Below are 18,714 nucleotides of genomic sequence, written 5' to 3' on the forward strand. Positions count from 1 at the left end.
AGAGCAATTGTTGGGTAGTGAACATAGAGAGCATGTCATTATTGTACATCAGAGGGTGATGGCTATATAGCAGTAACATCACTAGATTTGTAATTCAGCAGCCCAGACTAGGGGTCAGTAATGACACCCACCATCAATTATTGTAAAAACCCATCTGGTTCACTATCTCTTTCCTGTACTCCATTTCATCATTGTTTGAGATCCAAACCACTACGGTGGTGTCATCAGCAAACTTGAAAACCAGGTGGAGGGGAATTTGGCCACACAGTCTTTGGTGTGTAAGGAGTATAGTAAACGGCTGAGGACACAGCCTTGTAGGGCACCGGTGTTGAGGATGATCATGGAGGAGTTGTTGTTGCCTATCCTTATTGATTGCGGTCTGTGCATTAGGAAGTTCAGGATCCAGTCGCAGAGGGAGGAGCCGAGCCCCAAGCCACAGAGTTTGGAGATGAGTTTCATAGGAATAATGGTGTTGAAGACTGAACTGTAGTCACTAAATAGGAGTCTGACATTGGTGTCTTTGTTATCTAGGTGTTCCAAGGTTGAGTGCAGGGCCAGAGAGATGGCGTCTGCTGTGAACCTGTTGTAACGGTAGGCGAACTATAGTGGATCCATGCAACCTGGGAGGCAGGAATTGATTTGTGCCATGACTAACCTTGCAAAGCACTTCATAATGATGGATGCCAGAGCCACCAGACGATAGTTATTAAAGCACGCCGCCTAACCTTTCTTTGGAATCGGGATGATGGTGTAAATAGAGGTTGAAGATGTCTGCGAATACCCCCACCAGCTGGCCCACACAGGATCTGAATGCTCATCCGGGTACCCCATCTGGGCCAGTCGCTTTCCGCGGGACGACCTTCGAGAAGGCTGCTCTGACGTCTGCAATGGTGACCGCAGATACAGGTTTGTTCGAGGTTTCTAGGATGGAGGGTGTGCTCTCGCTGATCTCTTGCTCAAAACGGGCATAGAATGCATTGAACTCATCGTAGGGGGGGTGCATTGGTGCTGGTGATTTTACATGCCTTCATCTTGTAGCCTGTTATGTCTTGCAGACCTTGCCATAGTCAGCGGGAGTCCATGTGGCTAGCCTGGGACTTTTTGGCATGTTTGATTGATCTCCGTAGATCATATCTGGCTTTCTTGTATAGGTCAGGGATGCTTGACTTGAACGCCTCATCCCTGGACTTCAGAAAGCATTGCATATCCCAGTTCATCCATGGTCTCCGGTTGGATAGCATACGGAGTTGCTTCTTTGGCACACAGTCTTCTACACACTTACTAATGAAGTCAGTTACTGTAGTGGCGTACTTGTTCAAGCTGGTCGCAGAGTTTTTAAATACTGACCAGTCTACTGACTCTAAGCAGTCCTGTAGGAGATCATCCAATTCCTCAGACCAACATTGCATGACTTTCTTTAGCGGATTCTCCCGTTTCAGTTTTTGCTTGTAAGCCGGGAGCAGGAGCACAGCCTTGTGGTCTGATTTGCCAAAGTGTGGGCGGGTGATAGAGCGGCAGGCATGTTTGATATTTGTGTAGCAGTGGTCTAGGATGTTTTGACCTAGAGTGGAACAGAAGACGTGTTGATAGTATCTTAGTAGGACACTCTTGAGCTTGGCCTGATTGAAGTCCCCGGCCACAAAGAACAAGGCCTCAGGATGATTGGTCTCAAGGCTATTGTGGTGGTGTATATTTCGTCCAGCATGGTCTTCACATCCGCGTGGGGTGGGATGTAAACTGCTGTCAGGATAACAGAGGTGAACTCCTGTGGAAGGTAGTAGGGGTGGCATTTTAGCCTCCAGTATTCTAGGTCCGAGGAGCAGAACTTGCCAGTGTTGCTACGTTTAGGCACCACGAGGTGTTGATTAGGAGGCAGACCCCACCTCCCCTAGCCTGGCCTGAGGCTGCTGTATGGTCCATTCAGTGGATTGAAAAGCCCTCTGGTTGTAGGGTAACCATACATATGTTCACATTAAACCCCATCTTCTATCTTGTTATCCACACAATTAATCTGTCTATATTGCTTTGCAGCCTCCTTGTGTCCTTATCACTATATTCATTCATATCTAGCTTTGTATCCAAATTTGGATTACTCTCGGTCTGTTTGTCTAAGTCATTAATATAGATTTTAAACCATACCGGGAGCGCTACTTCCCTTGGGGCCTAGAACTCAGCGCTGGCTAGGGCCAGTAGTGCTGGGGTTTTGTGGGGAAGGGGGAAGAGGGGGAGGGGGATGGCGGTGTAGGGGGTTGGAGACCCTGAGTGATCTAATCTCTCTATCTCTCTCCCCTACCTCCAACCAAACACTCACCCCTTTCCAGGACTGAGGATACAGAGATCCTGGCAGTTAAGGACACGTGTCCTTTGAGCAGCTATCGGACAGTATGTGTCACTGCAGGCTCCAGCTCCACAAGGAGACAGTGCAGCACCTGTGCCACATCCTGCAGGACGTGGCACCTTGGGACACAGAGGGACACCCACTCCTGTTTGTGGTGAAGGTCATGGCAGCTCTCAACTTTTATGCCACCGGGTCCTTCCAGTCTGCCAGCGGGGACCTCTGTGAACAGACATTGAGACAGAGATTTGGTGTGGCCTTGGGAAGATAGAGGAGTAAGAAGTCTCACAACACCAGGTTAAAGTCCAACAGGTTTATTTGGTAGCAAATACCATAAGCTTTCGGAGCGCTGCTCCTTCGTCAGATGGAGTGGATATGTGCTCTCAAACAGTGCACAGAGACACAACATCAAGTTACAGAATGCTGATTAGAATGCGAATCCCTAAAGCCAGCCAGGTCTTAAAGGTACAGACAATGTGGGTGGAGGGAGCATTAAACACAGGTTAAAGAGATGTGTATTGTCTCCAGACAGAACAGCTAGTGAGATTCTGCAAGCCCAGGAGGCAAGCTGTGGGGGTTACTGATAATGTGACATAAATCCAACATCCCGGTTTAGGCCATCCTCATGTGTGCGGAACTTGGCTATCAGTTTCTGCTCAGTGACTCTGCGCCGTCGTGTGTCGTGAAGGCCGCCTTGGAGAACGCTTACCTGAAGATCCAAGGCTGAATGCCCGTGACTGCTGAAGTGCTCCCCCACAGGAAGAGAACAGTCTTGCCTGGTGATTGTCGAGCAGTGTTCATTCACCCGTTGTCGTAGCGTCTGCATGGTTTCCCCAATGTACCATGCCTCGGGACATCCTTTCCTGCAGCGTATCAGGTAGACAATGTTGGCCGAGTTGCAAGAGTAGGTACCGTGTACCTGGTAGATGGTGTTCTCATGTGAGATGATGGCATCCGTGTCGATGATCCGGCCGGATCCCCACAGCTTGCCTCCTGGGCTTGCAGAATCTCACTAGCTGTTCTGTCTGGAGACAGTACACATCTCTTTAACCTGTGTTTACTGCTCCCTCCACCCACATTGTCTGTACCTTTAAGACCTGGCTGGCTTTAGGGATTCGCATTCTAATCAGCATTCTGTAACTTGATGTTGTGTCTCTGTGCACTGTTTGAGAGCACATTTCCACTCCATCTGACGAAGGAGCAGCGCTCCGAAAGCTTATGGTATTTGCTACCAAATAAACCTGTTGGACTTTAACCTGGTGTTGTGAGACTTCTTACTGTGTTCACCCCAGTCCAACGCCGGCATCTCCACATCAAGATAGAGGAGGACAGAAAATTCCTAAACTATGAGAGATCCTGCCTCATGAACCATGTACTGCCTGGGACCAGAGATATCTGTTTCACGTAAACCTATATGCAGACAACGTTGTAATCTAAACAATGGTCTGTGTATGTGACTTCCAGTATATAAAAGTACTTGTAGATCTGTAAATTGGCAGAGTACTGCTTTGGATGTCCCTCTCATGTAGTTCTCTCTCAGCGTATGTTGGAAGAGTAAATGATTGTGCTGTACTCGAGTCTCCTGAGATCATTTTATGCAAACATCAGCACAACAAGGTGCCACATCAAGTGTAGTACATATGATACTGGGGATGATATTTTTGCATGGATAGTGGATGGCTAACTAACAAGAAACTGTGTCAGGATAAATGGAACATTTTCGGGTTGGTAAACTGTAACAACTGGAGTACCACAGGAATCAGTGCTGGGGCCTCAACATTATGATTTACATTAATGACTTGGATGAAGGAGCCAACTGTATTGTAGCCAAATTTGCTGATGGTACAAAGATAGTTAAGAAAGCAAGCGATGAGAAGCATACAAAGGGTGGGATTTTACAGCCCCGCTTGTCCCGAAACCATAAAATCCCACCCAAGGTCAATGGACATTTCCATGATCCACCCCTCGCCCGCTCCAATTCCCTTGGCGGGTGGGGTGGTAAAATCCCGGCCAGCGAGTCTGTAAAGGTATTTGGAAAGGTTCAGTGAGTGGGTAAACAATTAGGCAGATGGAGTATAATGTGGGGAAATGTGAGTTGTTCATTTTGGCAGGAAGAATAGAGAAAGCAGAATATTATTTAAATGGAGGGAAACTGCAGAATGCTGCAGCACTGAGGGATCTGTTTAAGTTTAAGTTTATTTATTAGTGTCACAAGTAGGCTTACATTATTGCTGCAATGAAGTTACTGTAACAGTCCCCCAGCCGTCACACTCCAGCACCTGTTTGGGTACACCGAGGAAGAATTTAGCATGGTCAATGCACCTAACCAGCAGGTCATTCGGACTGTGGGAGGAGACCGGAGCACCCAGTGGAAACCCACACAGACATGGGGAGAACATGCAGACTCCACACATATGGTAACCCAAGCTGGGAATCGAACCCAGCTCCCTGGCACTGTGAGTCAGCAGTGCTAACCACTGTACCGCCATGTTGCCCTCTGGGATCTGGGTGAATCAATAAAATGCAGGTGCATCAAATAATTAGAAAGGCAAATGGAATGGTTGCCTTTATTCCAAGGAAGAAAAAAGAAGGGAAGTCTTGCTACAACCATACATTGTGATGACGAGACCACATCCAGAGTAATCCAGAGTACTTTGGGCAATTTTGATCTCCTTACTTAAAGAGTGATCTAGTTGCATTTTGGGCAGTTCAGAGAAGGTTCACTAAGTTGATTCCTGGGATTAAGGGGTTGCCATATGTGGAAAGGTTGAGCAGGTTGATTTGATTTGGAACTCATTGGCATTTTAAAGAATGTATAAGATCCTGAAGAGATTTGATAGGGTGGATACTAAGAGGATGTTTCCTCTTGTGGGGAGACCAGAACTAAGGGGACTGTTATATATTTAGATGGTTTCATGATTGCTTTAAGAGCTGATCCAATTTAATCAAATCAAGTCCAATTCAGAGTCTCAACAAGTTGAGACATTTCCGATCCAAGCTGACAAGACAGGGTATGCGACCCTTTACCCTGTCTTGGGCCTGATCTACATGAGCCAAGCTGATTGGAGGAGGCGCAGGTCTTCCTCCTCCAAGGCTTGATCTCACTTGCATCTTAGCCAAAAGGCCGAGATGCCGCTTTTAAAAATTGCTTCGTATGAAAATGAAGCTTAAATGTAACCTAATGACTTCAACCAAGTGCAGCATCCGATCCATACTACACTTGATCCTAGCCAAAAGAGCTGATCACATGATTTGATGGTGATGTCATTAGGGTGTTGTACAGGCTGCTGTTTTAATTTCAGTGGGTACTCTGTACAGGCAACATCTCTTTCAATAAACCTGTTGAATGTTAATTTCAATCTAGATGTGCAAACTGCATATTTTCTTTTTGTCTAAAACACACAGCCCCTAACATAGTTAGGACATTACAAAAAGAAAATTGGCAACAAGGCGGGATTTTGTTTGATCAAATATATTGGAAAAAGATTCTAAGTAGAAGAAAAAACATTGTGGGTCTTCACACATCAAATATTAGATAGCTGGTGAGAATCAACAACAGGATTAAAGACTGAAGTGCGAGTGTAGGAAGATCAAGTAAGAAAAAAGCTCTCTGAGTGGATTCAAAAAAGGGTGAGATTCCAGGAAGTATCTGGCATTTTGAAAAGAAGAGATGTCCTGCTGTGGCTGGGGCCATTTGAAAACAAAATACATCAAGTCAACAGTCTCCAGGATTAAAAGGGGAGTACTGGGATGACCGTAAAATATATATACCTATATATACATATACAGAGCAGTCTTGAGTCGTTGGTGCCTGGAAGAGAAATGGTGAGTCAATTAGAATCCATGGACCCTTTCAGTGAAGAAAATGAATCATGGAGTTCCTATGAAGAGCATTTTCAGTACTTTGTACAAGCAAATAAAATTGCAGACGAGTTGCACTTGCCAGACAAGATCTACAGGCATTTAGAGAGGCAAGCATTGATTAGGGACAGTCAGCATGGCTTCATGAGTGGAAAATCATGTGTCACAAATTTGATTGAGTTTTTTGAAGGGGTAACAAAGAAGGTAGATGAGGACAATGTAATTGATGTTGTCTGTATGGACTTTAGCAAGGCCTTTGACAAGGTACCACATGGTTGGTTGTTGTATAAGGTTAAATCTCACGGGATCCAGGGTGAGGTAGCCACTGTGAGGCAGCAGTGCTAACCACTGTGCCACCGTGCCCTGGGGCGGCAAGGTGGCACAGTGGTTAGCACTGCTGCCTCACAGCACCAGAGACCTGGGTTCAATTCTTGGTTTGGGTCACTGTCTGTGTGGAGTTTGCACACTCTCCCCTTGTCTGCGTGTGTTTCCTCAGGGTGCTCCGGTTTCCTCCCACAGTCCAAAGATGTGCAAGTTAGGTGCACTGGCCATGCTAAATTCTCCCTCAGTGTACCCGAACAGGTGCCAGAGTGTGGCGACTAGGGGATTTTCACAGTAACTTCATTCCAGTGTGAATATAAGCCTACTTGTGACTAATAAATTAACTTCTAACTTTAAAAAAATTGGATACAAAATTGACTTGATGACAGAAAACAGAGGGTGGATGTAGAGGATTGCTTTTCAAACTGGAGGCCTGTAACTAGCGGTGTGCCTCAGGGATCGGTGCTGGGTCCACTGTTATTTGTCATTTATATTAATGATTTGGATGAGAATTTAGGAGGCATGGTAAGTAAGTTTGCAGATGACACCAAGATTGGTGGCATAGTGGACAGTGAAGAAGGCTATCTAGGATTGCAACGAGATCTTGATCAATTGGGCCAGTGGGCTGATGAATGGCAGATGGAATTTAATTTAGATAAATGTGAGGTGATGCATTTTGGTAAATCGAACCAGGGCAGGACTTAGTTAATGGTAGGGCATTGGGGAGAGTTATTCAGCAAAGAGATCTAGGGGTACAGGTTCATAGCTCCTTAAAAGTGGAGTCACAGGTGGACAGAGTGGTGAAGAAGGCATTCAGCATGCTTGGTTTCATTGGTCAGAACATTGAATACAGGAGTTGGGATGCCTTGGTGAAGTTATACAAGACATTGATAAGGCCACACTTGAAATACTGTGTACAGTTCTGGTCACCCTATTATAGAAAGGATATTATTAAACTAGAAAGAGTGCAGAAAAGAGCAAGGATAGTCAATGCAAAATGAGTCACATTGCAAAAGCTTGTTGGGTCAGACCAGCTTCCCCTGAGAAGAAAATTCAGAAGAAGAATCTGGGTACCTTCAAGAAGAAGAATAAAGTTGCATTCTACAAAAAGAATTTACAACATGGAAGAAAAAAATTATGACCATGAAGAAAAGAATGTCCAGAAATATGATGAAAAGTTCCAACTGAATGTGTGGTGTTAGTGTACCTTTAAGAAGTGTTTTTTTTAAAAAATCAATAACTCTGCAGTTTTAAACAAACTCTTTCAGTTTGTTTTTCTCATTGTTGCCGGGCTGTCTATGAGAGTCTTTTTATTGCTGCTTAAATGGGGGTTTGTTTATTTTACTGGGATGTTTATGACTCTGCATTGATAGGAGAAAAACTGGTTGGCAGGTCAGGTGATAGGAGTTTTTTTCATTTTCAGTTTGGAGCTGCAGGTTTGAGTTTTAGTTTTAGAAGGGGCATCATGCTGAAAAGAAGTTTTTTTCTCTTTCTCCCTGCGTTTGGAAATTCTGCTGGTCATCTGAAAGCAATGTTTTGCCTTTCTGAAGGGGGGATTGGCTGTTGGTGACTTGCCTAGAGTCCCTGGTGTTTTGGGAAGCTGTTCTGACTTCAAATTGTTCTGATGGGCGGCACGGTAGCAATGGGTGGCACGGAAGCACAGTGGTTAGCACTGCTGCTTCACAGCTCCAGGGTCCCGGGTTCGATTCCCGGCTCGGGTCACTGTCTGTGTGGAGTTTGCACATTCTCCTCGTGTCTGCGTGGGTTTCCTCCGGGTGCTCTGGTTTCCTCCCACAGTCCAAAGATGTGCGGGTTAGGTTGATTGGCCAGGTTAAAAATTGCCCCTTAGAGTCCTGAGATGCGTAGGTTAGAGGGATTAGCAAGTAAATATGTGGGGGTAGGGCCTGGGTGGGATTGTGGTCGGTGCAGACTCGATGGGCCGAATGGCCTCCTTCTGCACTGTAGGGTTTCTATGATTCTATGATTCTATGAGTCTATCTAGAGAACTGCAGACTTCATCCAAAGGTCTCAAGTCCAGTATCACATGAGTAATCTTTGCTGTGTTAAAGTTGTGAAAAAGGTATTTTGTCTATGGGATTTGTTTGATTGGAACACCTTACCATACATGTTAACTATATTCTTAAATAACCTTTGTTTGATAAAAGCTCCCCAGTGGGTCATTTGAATCATACTTGAAGTGAAACATATCGTGCTTATCCTAGCCAAATTCAAGATACAAAACTTATGGTCCAGGCGGGCTCCATAAAAAACTTTGGAGTTTCTAACCTGAAATAACAATTTTCTTATTCATACATGGGAACCACATAGATTCTCAATGTTGAGGTAGTCCAGTACATCAATGCAAAAGATAAGGCTGAAGCATATCCTATAATCTTCATCCAGAAGTGCCAAATGGATGATCCATCTCAGCCTCCTCCAGAGGTCCCCAGCTTCACTGATGCCAGTATTCAGCCAATTTGATTCATTCCACGTGATATCAAGAAATGACTGAAGGCATTGGATACTGTAAAGGTTATGGGCTCTAACAACATTCCTGCAATAGTACTGAAGAGTTGTGCTCCAGAACTTGTCACATCCCGAGACAAATTGTTCCAGTACAGCTACAACATTGGCATCTGCCCGGCAATGTGGAAAACTGCAGAACAAATGCAACCCAGCCAATTACACCCCATCAATCTGCTCTCGATCATCGGTAAAGTGAAGGAAGGGATCATCAGCTGTGATATCAAGCAGACTTACTCAGCAATAACCTGCCCACCGACGCTCAGTTTGGGTTCTGTCAGGGTCACTCAGACCCTGATCTCATTACAGTCTTGGTTCAAACTTATTTTCAGGGAGCAGAAAGCACTGGACCTGCAAGGGACAGTCTTCTGGGAAGGGAGGATAAAGAGACCGCGAGGCTTGGGGACCAGCGGCCAAACATCGTGCTCAGTTTGAAAAATCCAAAAGTAACATCACAGAAAGTGGTAAGCTGATTGGTTGGTGAGTGACTGATATCATGGACCGTCTTTAAAAGCTGAAACTGAAATGACTAAACAAGTGTCCTATAATCTTCATCCAGAAGTTAACAGTTAGGGAACAAAGTTAGGAGGACAAAGAAGTCAAGAAAAAGCGAATCTAAAAACAGAACCAGATGGTGAAAAGACTAAGAAAGAGTGGAATGCAAGTTTACATCTCCTAAGTAAATCTAAATAGCTGTTTGGGTGAGTACAGTTGGGTAGGCAATAATTGGTTATAATTGTTAAGTAATCATTCTGTGCTTTAATGTTTGTGACAAATATATTCTATAATAGGAGAGAACGGAAAGAAGGGCCCTAGTTGATATTGTTTGATATTTAAAGGATTAATTTAATTTAAAGGGGTAGAACATGGTAGGAGAGCTCCAAATTATGATCTGCTTTTCTTGCTCCATGTGGGAGACCAGGAACGTTTCCAATTCCCAGAACCAGCATATGTACAGGAAGTGTCACCAGCTGCAGCTCCTGGAAGCCCAAGTTTAGACCTGGAGTGGCGTCTGGGACACTGTGGAGCATCTGTAAGGTGGAGAGTATCGTGGATAGCACGTTTAGAGAGGTGGCCACATCGCAGGCTCAGATTCCACAGGCGTGAAAGGAATGGGTGACCACCAGGCAGAGCAAGAGGGCTAGGCAGGCAATGCAGGAATCTCCGGTGGCTATTTCCCTGCAAAACAGATATACCATTTTGGACACTGTTGAGGGGGATGGCTTCTCAAGAGATAACAGCAGCAGCTGATTCCTGGGATTGCAGGACTGACATATAAGTAGAGACTAAGTCAGTTAAGATTATATTCATTGAAATTTAGAAGAGTGAAAGGGATTCTCCTTGAAACTTGTAAAATTCTAACAGAATTAGACAGGGTACATTCAGGAAGAATGTTTTCAATAGTGGGGGAGTCCAGAACTAGGGGTCATAGTTTGAGGATAAGGAATAAACCTTTTAGAACTGAGGTGAGGAGAACTTTCTTCACCCAGACAGTGGTGAATCTGTGGAATTCACTACCACAGAAAGTAGTTGAGGCCAAAATGTTGTGTGATTTCAAGAAGGAATTAATTATAGCTCTTGGGGTTAAAGGGATCCAAGGATATGGGGGGAAGGCGGGGTCAGGGTATTGAATTTGATGATCAGCCATGATCATAATGAATGGTGAATGGAGCAGGCTCCAAGGGCCAAATGGCCACTCCTGCTTCTATTTCTATGTATGTTTCTATGTATGGGGAGAAGAGCTGAACTCCAGAGGTGCGGTGAGAGTGACTGCCATTGATATTAAGGCTGCATTTGACTTAGTATGGTATCAAGAAGCCCTAACAACCTGAAGCTAATAGGAATCGGAGGAAAACTCCCTGCTGGTTGGACACAAAGGAAGACAGTGGTGGTCGTTGGAGGTCAGTCATCTCAGCTCCAGGGCATCACTGCAGGAATTGCTCACGGTAGTGACCTAGCCCCAACCATCTACAGCTGCTTCATCAATGACCATCCTTTCATCGTGAGGTCAGAAGTGGGGATGTTCATTGATGATTGCATACTGTTCAGTATCATTTGCAGCTCCTCAGATACTGAAGCAGTCCATGTCCAAATGCAGAAAGACCTGGACAACATCCTGGCTTGGGTTGACAAGTGGCAAGTAACATTCACGCCACGCCAATGACAGCAATGACCATTTCTAACAAGAGGGGATTTTATCATTCCCCCATGACATTCAATTGCTTAACTATCACTGAATGCGCTACTATCAACACCCTGGGGGTTACCGTTGACCAGAAATTCAATTGGGTTAACCATATAAATACTGTGGCTGCAAGAGGAGGTCGGAGGCTAGGAATCCTGCAGCGAGAACTCACCTCCTGACTCCCCAAAACCTGTCCACAATCAACAAGTCAAGACTGTGATTGAATCCTCTTGCCTGGATGAGTTCAGCTCAAACAACACTCAAGAAGCTTGAAACCATCCAAGACAAAGCAGCCTGCTTGATTGGCAACCTATCTACAAACATTCACCGTCCCTACCACAAGATGCATAAGAGTATCAATGTGTTCTGTAAGAGTGAATTAATAGATTTAGTGAAAGGAGAATAGATCTGCATTAGAGTAAAATCATACCTGCAGAACTTGCCAACAAGGTTCTTTACCTGCTTGAAGAACAGATAGTTTTTTAGCTAGAAGATTACAATCAAGCTTTTGGGTGAAGATTTAATAATAAACCGACATAGGAAAGATCAGAATTTTAAAACAATGTTCTGTGTACTGAATAACTGTGTAAGCAATCTGTATTGGTGACTTGGAGCTGAGAGTTGTACTAAAATGCTCTCTCTGTTTTAGAGCTGTTAGAGCTGTATCAGAGGAGGGTGTTCCTACAGAGCTTTCTCTGGGGTAGTTCCCTCCATGCTTGAATCATGAATAAACTATTATAACCTTTTCCTGGATCTCCTGTGGTTAGTTGGAATAAGTTCACCATAACATGTATCATCTACAAGATGCACTGCGGGAATTCACCAAGGGTCCTCAGGCAACACCTTCCAAATCCACAACCACTACCATCCAGAAGGACAGCAAATAAATGGGAACACCATCACCTGAAAGCTCCCCTTCATGCCACTCACCATCCTGACTTGGAAATATATTGTCATTCCCACATCCTGGTACTCCCTCCCTAACAGCACTGTGGGTGTACCTACACCTTAGGGACTGCAGTGGTTCAAGAAGTCAGCTCATCACTACCTTTTCAAGAGCAATTAGGGATGGACAATAAATGCTGGTCTAGCTTTTGAATGCATTTTTAGAAAACGATGCACAATACAGCTCTGGGGCTGTTGATCTCTTTGTCTTCTTTCAGAGCTGGTATGCCTTCTGTATGTTCCCAGCATTTCATGCTTTTACTCCAGACCACTTGCATCTGCAGATTTCTTTAGTGTTTTTTTAAAATTTCCCCATTTTCCTGCTGTTTCCTTGTGTTAGCCTTTTAACTATTTTATTTATTTACTCTTATGCATTTTTCTGTGGAGCTTGTTAGCTCAATCAACTAGCATGTGGTTCATAATGATAGTAACAACACAGGTCCATTTCCCATTCTGGCTGAGGTAGACTTGGAACCTGCCTTTTTGCCCTCCCACTGAGAGTGGAAGGCAATGGCAAACCACCACTGATGGCTACTGAGGAAATGGCTCAGGATGTACTACCAGCAGTTGATGCGCCAAGGACCTGCCTTTAGGCAGCATGTGCATGATGATGATTCTTTCAACGTAGTGTATTGCTTCACTGAGATAAGATTTTATGTCATCCAAAGGTCTCCTGCATTTCTATTGTTTGCAGTGTTTGATATTTCTTTTCCCAATCCTACTAATGCTTTCAGCACAGCTCTGACAAAGAGTTACATCCAAAACCTGCTTTTTCTCTTTGTCCTTGCTTCCAGCCATTCCTATTTTTATTTCAGATTTACAGTTTTTAACCTTATTATTTATTCTGTCTTGCAGTAATGTAGCCCAGGAAAGAAACATAGATTTTAAGGATGTATGTAAACTCCATACGGTTTACGAATTTTGTAATAACTATGAGTTTGAAGGTAAACTAATATGTAGAATGTTAAATTATGTTTAACAGCATCAGGATTGTCAAGTTTTCTATGCAGCAGATGTTGACTTGGCAATGGCCAATAATCAGAAGGATGGAATACCCCACACTAACCATAGGAGGGAACTCCACAGAGACACACAAGAGCCAGAAGAAGAGAGTGTCACTTGTGAGCTATCACATTGATATGACAAAAATAATATGACTTACAATATTGTGTTTACTGTTTGCCACTTTTTGCGCTTAAATGTTCCAGCACCCTTTTAATCAAAAAGTTAATACCTCTTCCTCCTGTCCAGAAGAAATCCACTCATGCTGAGCAGCTGCGTGGGCTCTCACCACCTTTTCTTCCCTCACCCAGACCGCTGTGCTCTATGACTGAGCGCAAGTAGTAATTGACAGCATATAACTGTACTGTGACCGTAATCTCATTTGATCCTCATACATGCAACTCTCTGGCAGGAAATCACCAATTAATGATAAGGAGTGGGAAACTGGTTGACACGGAGGTCATGTTATAGTGCAGCCAATGCTGGTGTATCTGACATAATGAAACCAGCTCAGACCTTCCTGGTCTGAATGGCTGATTACCATGAAATCATAATTATTTTGAGTGAACATACAAATGCTTGAAGGTTTCGGGGCAATTTGAGAATGTTGCTGAAATGTATATGTGATCCTTGGCTTTATAAATACAGGAATACATACATAAAGATGGTATTAACATTAAACCTTAATTAAACATTGGTTAGGCCTCAGCTGGAGTATTGTGACCAATTCTGGACACCAGACTATAGGAAGGATGCCAAGATCTTGGACAGCAGGCAGAGTGGATTTTCTAGAGCGGTACCACAGATGTGCAACTTCATGTGGAGAGATTAGAGAATGTGAGATTGTTTTCCTTGGAGCAGAAAAGGCAGACCTGAAGGAGGTGTTCAAAAATGATAAAGGCTTTTGACAGAGCAGTTAAACATAATCTGTTTCTACTGGCAGAAGGGTCAGTAATCAAAGGGCACAGATGTAAGATAATTTGAGATAGAACCAGAACTGATATGAGGGAAAAAATTAAGTAATAATCTGGAACGCATTGTCAGGAAGCGTGATGGAAGCAGATTCTAACTTTTGCTGATGTATTAGATAAATATGAGAAGGGGAAGAATTTGCAATGTTATGAAAAAGGAGCAGGGATGTGAGACTAGCTGGATAGCTCTTGCAAAGAGCCAGTACAGGCACAATAGGATGCATCATTCCTGGCTTCCAATCGACAAAATTATTTGTCCATTTTAACAGTAATTGCAATTTTATTCTGTGTTAAAAAGTAAATTATACAGTGTCTAAAGATATTCGCCACGGTGTTCATCTTTCAAGTATGAATCAGACTGCGAAACCTTCAATAGATTGTAGGTAAGTATGCACAAATTTCTAACCAGAAGTGCACTGACTATTAGCTGGAGGAATGCATACTGACAATATTTAAAGTTATGAATAATGTACTATAAAAGGTTAAATAGCTGTTATGCTAATCACCAATATATATCATCAGTAATGGCAGATCATGTGACATAGGAACTGAGAGAAATAGGTCTGGGGAGAGCCTCATGTTTACCTATTCCTGTACATAGTTGTATTTAGTTAATAAATGTTTGATGGTTCTTGAGGTTTTGTTTCCAGTAGTCTATGTTAAACAAACGAATAATAATGATTCCCCCATGAAACCGAAGGTGGTGAGAAAGTGAAAGCCATTGAATATGGAGTAGCCCGGGAACGACTGGGGCAGAGAATCAGAAGGGAAAGTGCCAATGCAATCCCAAGGCTGTTGATTAAATGTAACAGATAATCATGAAAAAAGTCCTACCTGTACCAAATCCTTTGACCATGTGAAAGGCCCTCATCAAGCAGAACACTGGCAAAACTGGAATTACAGATTCAAAAGATATAGGCTGGAATTCTCTGACCTTGCTTGCGGATGGGATTCTCCGATTCCACTGGTGGTGGTGGTGGGGCATATGAGATCAGAGAATTCCAGCCATAGGATTGCTTTGGAGTTAGAAGCCTGATGAAGAACAGGTCAGTACACTCCTCTATTCCATTGGCAGTAGCACAGAGAACATATCATTAAGACAGGGGGTGGAGATTCTCTGTGCCCACTCGCCCCCAGCACGAATCGTGTTGGCCTGGAGAATCCGGCTTTGGGCCAAAACAGGTTTTGCGCTGGGCACCAACCCATTGGGATTCTGGGTGGACTTTGGTGCAGATCATGATCATCATGGACCTGGTGTGTTGTACTCTGACGGGGGGGGGGGGGGGGGGGGGGGGGTGTCAAGAAGGCAAGTGCAGTACCCATGTGCTCTGCCGCTGCCAGGTTGCAGAGGGAGGGTCCCCCAAGTGTCCTGGGGGTTGGGTGGGCACAGGCTGAGGGCAAAGGGTTGACCTAGAGACATTTCCCACAGGTGAAATTTTGATGTGGTCTGGCTAGTTTAGTCTCCATGCCCCTTGGACACCTGGCAGGCTTCCAAATCACAGCAGCACCCCAATCTGCAGAAGGAATTCCCCTTTCTCTCTCTCAGAAGCTGCGGGTGTGGAAGGCCCCTATCAAGTCCTCTGACTGACAGGAAAAGTCACTTTCACAGGGCGGGGGGATGGGGTGTAGTTGCTGCACTCTCTTACAAACCACAGAACTTTGTAAATCCCTTAAAAACCTTTAAAGTGTTTTGAGATATTCAATTTCCAAGCCACTTCAACTTTTTCAGTCCATAGACTAGAGATGCCTGAAATCAGCATGTCAAGAGTGATGTTCAGCTTTTTCCAGTATAGAGGGGGCCATCTAGACATGAGACCCCCATCCCAAAGGAAGAGTCCCTAGGTCAACCCCTTGTCTCCAGCCTGAGCCTACCCAGCCCTCAGAACCCTTGGGGGACTCTCCGTCTGCAGCCTGGCTTTGCACTTACCTCCTTGAGGCCCCTCAGAGTACAAAATGCAAGGTATGAAATACAAAATGCAATGCATCACTGCTAGGGTGCTGGGCAGTACAAGATTGGTACTGGGGAACCTGAGAGAGGGGTGTTTCTCTTGTGGGGAGGGAGGTGGTGGCTGAGGCCTCTGGCTGGGGGTGGGTGTTGGGTGACCCTCATGCCTAAGTGGTGTGGGCATGGGGGGGAAGGGGGCCTCTTTGTGATCGGAGATATTGGGGTGCCCTTTAAAAATGGTGCCACAATCTCTGAACAAAATGTCTGGCTGGCGTGTTTCCCACGATGCTAAACTTTGCATCACTCAGGTGGGAAAATCCCACCTGGAAGGTGCTGCAAGTGCCAGTGGAAAACACTCCAATTTCCTCCTTGGCGGGGGGGGGGGGGGGGGGGGGGATCTTAGAGTCCCATCAGGAGAATCACGGTCAGGGTGTTAATGAGGACACAGCAACCTTTGCAAAAGTTATTATGACCTTTGATTCATATTTCAGTCTATGGAGGAACATTATTATAGACCAGTTTAACAGGCACATTCAAGAATCTGGAAAAAGAATTGACTTTATCATTAATGACCTGTATCTTGTAGCTGATAGTTGCAAGTATAAGTTCTAAACGATGAACTAATTTGAAACTGCATTGTGACGGGAATACTTGACGAAGCCTCGTCTGATTTTCTGCAGTTCAGAGAAGATTTAACATTGTCCAAAGCAGTCCAATTAGTGAGATAGTCTGAGCTACATAAGCAGAACTGAATTTTAATGCTGGATGATAGAGGATCTTTTTGGAGTCAGACTACTGACTAAATCCAGTTTGTGAGCAAAAGAGGTACCAGTGCACCCACTAAAAAATAGACCCAGAGTGAAGAATGGTTGCTGCCATTATCCAATGCTCCCATTATGATGCAATAAAACCTCATCAGCATGAAGACTGTCCTGCCATAAATGCAGACTGTCATTCCTGCAGGAGTTGGGGCTGTTTTAAACTGGAATTCGGCAACAGAAAGCCTCCGACTCCAAAGTTTAAAGGTGACCAATCAAATCAAGCAGTATCCAGGAAATAGAAGGTGCGTAGAAAATTAAGGTGCCTTCCTTGAGTGAAATTGCAAATCCAAGGAGCTCTTTTGGAGTCCGGATATCATGGCAAATGGCCACAGAACCAATTTTAAATTAGACACAGGAGTGCCAATTCTTTCTGATACAGTACAGTGGCTGATGTCTTAAGTTTCTCCAGTCATCTATCATTTGACTACATAGTCCATGGGGCATTCCAGTGAAGATCCAAGGGCAGGTGACTGCCACACTTCATTGTAAGGGAAGCGAAGTTTCAGAATTTTTAAATGTTATCCAAAATCATGAATGCTCATTACTGAGCCTGAGAGCCTACTCAGGTTGCAATGTATTACAAGGTGGAACAACTGAACAACCAGGAAAAACCAGATGAATTCAAGAGGGAATTTCTGTAACTATTCACAGTTCTGTGGAAGCTTCAAACAACTTACCACATTATCTTGAAGCCAAATGCCAAACCAGAGTGTTTGTTTGTCCCTAGAAAGATCCACACCCACTCTTGATAAAGGGGACTGAACCCATGTCTTGGTGCTCAGGTATGGTGCTTGCACCAAAGTCCAATGGCTCACTGCGCATTTGGGTGGATCTCACACAGTTGAACAAGGCAGTAGAATGGATGGTCTACCCTTTGGCATCTATCAGCAAAAGCTTGGTGAAGTTCGTAAAGAGCTTGGCCTTCACTAAACAGGATGGAAATAGTGGCTTCTGGTAGCTCCCATTAGATGATGAGTCCAGACTGCTAACAACATTTATCACACCCTTTGGCCAGTCCTCTTCAATGGCCTGCCATTTAGAATTGCCTCAGCGTCCATGACTGGTATTTTGGAAGGGCTGGATGCAATAATCTGTCATATGATATCCTCATTCATGGATCCACCATTTTGGAGCATAATACCAGAATGCAAACTGTATTACAACACTTAGAAACTGCGGGCCTTACACTTAAATATGAATGCAAATTCTCTGAACCTACTATCAACTTCTAAGGCCATATTGTTCACACATCTGGCATCCAAGCAGATCCCCAGAAACCCACAGTCATCAAGGATTTCCCACTGCCCCTTGATATTACAGCGCTTCAATGTTTTATCAATATGGTTAATCAACTGGCCTGCCAATTTTGCACACACCAACGAACCACTATGACAATTCCTGATGCAGGACCAGGCCTGGTTTTGGATGAACACCAACAGAGGACGTTCGACCCAATCAAACACGTGCTGATGTCCACGGAAACACAGGTCCATTATGACCCAGATCTACCCACCATAGTCATACATCAGCCTAGGGGTTGTATTGTTCCTAATTCAGTGAGATAGTTCTCACAGACCTGGACATTATGCCTCCAGGGTCATGACAGATACAGACTGGAGGTCTGCTGTCATTGAAAAGGAGGCCCTGGTAGTCACATGAGCTTATGAAAAGTTTTCTGATTATATCCTAGAACTCTTTATCAAGATGAATCATAATCTATTACTCACCCTGCATAACACCGAAGAATTTGCAAAGATACCACCCCAAATTCAAAGGTTTTGAATACGGTTCAGGATGTTTGATGC

The sequence above is a fragment of the Mustelus asterias genome, chromosome 8 (assembly GCF_964213995.1).
Source record: "Mustelus asterias chromosome 8, sMusAst1.hap1.1, whole genome shotgun sequence".
Lineage (NCBI taxonomy): Eukaryota > Metazoa > Chordata > Chondrichthyes > Carcharhiniformes > Triakidae > Mustelus > Mustelus asterias.